Raw genomic sequence first — 6,000 nt, forward strand, 5'->3', positions numbered from 1 at the left:
TTATAATCCTTAAAAAGAGAACGCAAATCAAATTTTTAGTATTAAAAATGGTTCAATTTATGCATTATGACCTCCTACTTTTTAATAACTTAATTTTAAGTTTGCAATTATCTTATTTCTAGATAATGTTAGACTTGTTCTAATCCACCAATGTAATACTAACTAATTTACAAACTCTTAAAGATGTTTGTTTTGTATTTTTTTCGCAGTGCTATGGATGTAGTTTTTAAGGGGTCACTAGCTTTAAAAAAGGAAATCTAGCATTTAACACAATAACAATGTATATTTTGAATAATGGGAAATATGAAAAATCATAAGAAAAGTATAGATTTAATAGAATAACATCTTTAATAACAGCAATAACTATTTTTTGAATAACATAAAATGACAAAAAAAATAGTAATAGCATAAAATATGCTGAAAAAAAAACATGCAATAAACAAACATTTCATCTAAAAAAACATCTCTGAGTCATTAAGATTTAAAATATTTGAATGAGAACCAAAATAGAGTGTTTTTTTTAAAGAATCAGAGGATGATGCTGCAGATGCAGGGAGAATCATTATCGGCTTTTTGTTATCAATGCGACTAGCCATTTTAGTAGATTTAAGAATGGAATGACATCGCAAAGACTCTTTTAAAGATTTTGCAAGATATTCTTCTACACAAGAGCATTGCAGTTTGCTACGATAAAACAGTTCTTTTTCTTTGAGCTTATGTTTCTTTTTCTCCTCTAAATCACAATTTTTTTCTGTTTTTCTCCTTCGAGAGAAGCCACTTTTGAAAGCACATCTTATGCCACCATAGATTCATGCTTATTAGTGACCCTTGTTGCTTTTGTTTGATTAACCTCCCTGGGTTTAACCCAGTTTACTGAAAGTAAACCAGGCACTTCTGTTGAATTGAAGCTTTTCTCATATGATTCCTCAACTAATCACGCTTAGCTAAAAAAACTTTATAGCAAGCAAAAACATGCTGTTAGAATTATATTTGGAGCTGGTAGAGCAATTCCTTGTGAACCTCTTTTACGTATAATTGGTGCCCTGAATATTTTCAAACTTAATATCCATCTTGTTCTACTGTTCATGTATAAAACAAAATATGGACTGTCCCCAAAAATATTTTCAGCTCTCCTTATTGATAAAACATCATCAGTTTTATTAATAAGGAGAGCTGCTTGTTGCATATCATCAACATTAAGACCATTCTTACTTATACCAACTCTCTTAGAGCTGCAACGATATTGGCAGCGGATGCCCAATTGTTTATTGTCTGGAAAGAGGAAAAATGTTCATCTTGCGTGTTATTATAATATCGATGGAGCTGTTGGTTTGGTGCTTGATCTAGTAGCTGTGTGACTCCAGTAGTATTAGGCAGAGATAAAAATAAATTGATTTGCTTTTCAAGCAAAAAATTAAGAACTTCAAAGTCATACATGCGACGAATGACCACCCGATAGAAGCACAACTGGTCGCTTTATACCTTGTTCGGTGAGATGTTTATCAAGTTTCTTATACGCAGCCAATAATGAACAGTTGTCTAGCGAACCACTCTCTGTCGTGGAGATGATCAAATTTTTGATGTAACTGACAGCTTTTTGTGGTGCCATCTGGCTCGTTATGCCTTTGCCAGCAAATATTACCAGACACAATGAAAACTCTCCTAAAAGTATAAATATTATATTTCACTTTTCAAAAATATTTTCAAAGCTATAAAAGTCACAACTTTAGTTGTGAAAAGTTGTTTAGTTGGCTTACCTGATAATGAAACAAATTGGTTTATAGTCATGCACTCTCTAATTTTGCGAATCATTTTTCAGATGCTTCTCCTATGTCAGCATAAACTAACCCAGCATAAACTAACCATCCACACCGTAGTTGAAAAACTGTGGTGTTTCATCACGATTGAAAACTCTTTCTGTTGCAATATAACAGACCCATACACCATTTTTTGTTTTTATATAGTTGTCTATTATACCACAAGCAATCAGTTCATCAGCGAAGGCATCTGGGATAAAGTTGTAAAATTAATAAAATAATCAAGTTACATAAATTATCAACGGACAAAACATATAAAATTATTCAAAAATAAAAACCAAGTTGTAGAGCACTTGAGAATGAAACTGAAAATGATCTTTTTATATTTCGGCTAAACTAAAAAAACATGTTAAAACTGATAAAAAAATGTGTACCTAGATGAGCTGTAGCCATAACACTAGTACAATTTAGGGCACTGTTTATTTTGACTCGGCCTTGCCTCTTAATGACAATATCATCATGTTCAGCATGCCATCTTCTCCAAAATGATTTTCCTAGTCTAAATAGTTCGGATAATAAGGTTCAATTTTTACATCTATTTAATATACTGTACCCTTGTACCTGTTGGGATGTTGATGAATTAGTTTAAAGAAAAAACTTACTTACCTTCCATTGTGTAGGGCTGTTTTTGCACTTAGTGATTAGTTCCATTTTTGTTCAAATGATCTCTGATTTTCAGCACATCCAAAATGATTTCAGAAACTTCTTTCTTAGAGAGTCCCTGGTGGTCTCTGTTTTTGTTTCTAATAAAACAAACTATTTCCTTCTCATCATCTGGATGTAATACTCTCAAATGTTCCTTTTTTACATTCTTAACTATGCTATCTAATCTTCTGTTTATTGTACCACGATCTTTAATTAAAGAAAAAAAACTTTCTTGTTTTTAATGCTGCCTGCCCTCATTTTTTATTTTCTGTGCACCAATCTACTGCCTCTGATATTTGATTTTCTTTAGCTCTTATGTCCATTCTGTAAACTGTTGCTTCAGCTCGAGTTTCTGGCTTTGTTTTCGTTCTGCTTCTTTTTTTGTACCAGCAGAAATCTTAAAATTAAATTGTGGTTTTCCCATACTGTTTTATTTAAACACTAAAAATAAAGAATATACATACTTGATTAGAGATTATGAGCACAAAATGAACAGAAAAGTACCAGTTAAACCATTTTACCATTTCTTAGTTAAAGAAGATCAGTATAAACATTCTCTCCATTCCTGACTATTCTAAGTAAGCTTGTGGAGGCATATTTTACTTAATGTAATGTAGTATTTAAGGTGGAAATCGTGTAGTTTTTAAGGAACTTTACTAGCTAAAATGCTATTTTTGTTAGACTTAGTTAGCAAGGCTTTTTTTATATCATACTACACTGATTTCTGATATAATAAAAAAAAATTTAGAACTTTCAGAGATTTTTTATCCATGTGAAAACAATTATGTTCCTTGTAGTTTATGAGGGGAATCTTTGAAAAAATCAGAAAATTCACTCTGCTAATTTTAACTAAATATGCCAAAACAAAAATAACGATTTCCAGGGAGGAAAAACCCTATAATATGTATTTTCAAATCACAAAAAAAAAAGTTCAAATAGTTGACCTAAAACGGATGTACTCCATTTTGAAAATTTGAGTAGTTTTAAAGGGAATTCTACCTGTAAACAAAGTTTGTTATTTTTTGTTTGTTTAAACTACTTTTCTTAACGATTTCTTTTATTTACGCTAAGCTAAAGTTAAGCGTATTTCTTTGATTATTACCGCTGACCTAGTGCTTGTTTTGCGCGGACACCTCACAAACAATCAAACCGACGTGAAAGCAAGTTAAATAAAATGTTGTAAAAAATGCCCTGATAGAAACTTACAGAACTAAAATAAATTTTTTCTTTTTGAAGATTGGGGGTCCAGTTTCTTTTAAGGCACCCAGTTTCCTGAGCCAGAATCAGGGCCCAGTACAAGTTCTCGTACCCTCGGACTGGGCCACCACGTCCCTGCCGCAATAGAGAAATCCAAGTTGTTATTATAATTGCATTTAGGTTTAACACCACTTTTATTTAACGATGGAAAATTTTTTGAGCTTTTAAGAGTACATAGATTTGAAATGAAAGTTCAGAAGTTCAAGTATATCGGGAAGAATTTCAGTAATTTCCTTTGAAGCATTTTTTGAGAGAACGAATTTTATCTTTAATTTTAGTTGGTTGTTATTGTATTTGTAGACAAGTTTTGGGTTGTTCTGAGATTTTGATATTATTTCTTTTTCATGTAATATTTTTGCTTTAAATATTTCAGCTTTAACGAATCGGTTAAGACGATTGTAATTTGTTTTGAGATTTTTATTCTTCCATTTAGTTAAACAATTGATATGTCAAGCCAATTTTTTTGCACAGATTAGGCTTTTGATATGTGGTGTAACCCAAGGGTCATACTTTTTTTATTATTATTATTCTTGGGGTTAAAGATTCGCAAGCAGTACGATAATAAGAAATAAATTTATTGAACAAAAACAAGTACCATTTGATCCGCATTTTTGTATGGAAATAAAATATCCATACAAACACTTCATATTTGGGCGATTAAAATCACCAACAGTCCTGGATGAACCTATAGGCCAACTAGGCCGCGGCCTAAGGCTCCACGATTTTTTGGGGTCCCAAAACTCAAGTGAAAAATATTTAAATTTGCTAAAAAAAGAATAAAGTTATTAAGTTAATTCTTTTAGCATATATTTTAAAACTAATTATTATGCGGACATAGATGGAAACATACATAAATGCTCTCAAACATCTAAACAAGCCTTGGCCAAGTTGTGGCAACTAAATATTATATATAATATTTAGTTTCCATAACTTCGCAGATATGCGTAGTTGTGGCAACTGACTACGTAGTCAGGAACAGAGTGCGATTGCACGCCTTTTCCAAGCAAGCCTGTCTTGGTCGGGAAAATTGCTCTCTTGAAACAGAACAATCAGTTTCAGAAAATGATCATCAGTTGCAAGAAGTCACACGTTCTCCTGAACTAGTCATTGATAGCTGTAACCTAAACATCAACAGAAAAGATGAAATTGGCTTATGGGAACATCTTTCTAAAGACAATGTTTAGTTTTGGATTTCAAAAGGACCAAAAACTACTCAGAACTTTGATAATTTGAAAATGATTTCCATTAATCAAAGCAGTTTTACAAAGGATCACGATCGCTTTTGTTAAAAGTCTATTTTCGAGGTGGCGGTGTAGATAGCTACAATACCACCTCGACGTCCGTCACAGCGATCTTTGCGATATAAATTATACCCATCGATGTTAGGAACTGAATCATTTTGAAACCATACATCGGAGCCAGCAATAACATAGAGATTGCAATTAAATTGTTCATCATATTATCAGGAGATATTGTACGCTGTAGTTTGTTTTTAGGTCTTAACCCTTGTAGGTCTTTACCCTTTACCCCTTTTAATTTCGTTAATAAGAAAGTAAAGAGAGGGTAGTGATTTTTAGGCAGTGGTTTGGAGGTTTTTGAACTTAACAACTCTGCTGCTTCGTTTTCATCACAATAAGTTACATAAAAGTTAACAATACAAAATAAGCAAGCTCGTGGTCAACAAAGAGTTGTGTTCGATTAAGAATAGCGTATAAATATAAAAATGTATTCAAATATAAACTGTTGTTTACAATTTTACATTAAAACATTTTAAATCCCGATTTCAGCAGTTTCTATTTTATTATTATTATTTATTTTTATTATTAATAATTTTTATCTTTATTTTTTAATTTTTCTTTTTTTGTTATAATTTTTTTTTTATTATTTGTTTTTATTATAACTTTATCCATTAAAGAACTTCGTCTCTAACTACCGATTACAGTAGTTGAGAGTTTCATTCCCCTAAATATCAATAATTGATTGCTAAATGCTAAAGCTTTTAAATAACTTGGCCTTTTTATTGTATTTATATGTATTATTTTTATATATAAAAAGTAATCTTTTTGTTAATAAATATTTACTGAAATTTAGTTTTTTCAGTTGTTTTGATACTGATGTTATCAAATTTTTGAGATATGTTTGGTATGTTATATTGGTTGGTATTTTATTTTGTAATAGGTTTGAATTTTACTAACGTACTTATGATAACCGTACGGTTATCATTAGTACTTTATAAAAAACTTTTCGTTGAAAATAATATGAGAAAAGCAACGAAGCGTAA

This window comes from Hydra vulgaris, chromosome 04, assembly GCF_038396675.1.
Source record: "Hydra vulgaris chromosome 04, alternate assembly HydraT2T_AEP".
In the NCBI taxonomy this organism is placed as follows: Eukaryota; Metazoa; Cnidaria; class Hydrozoa; order Anthoathecata; family Hydridae; genus Hydra; species Hydra vulgaris.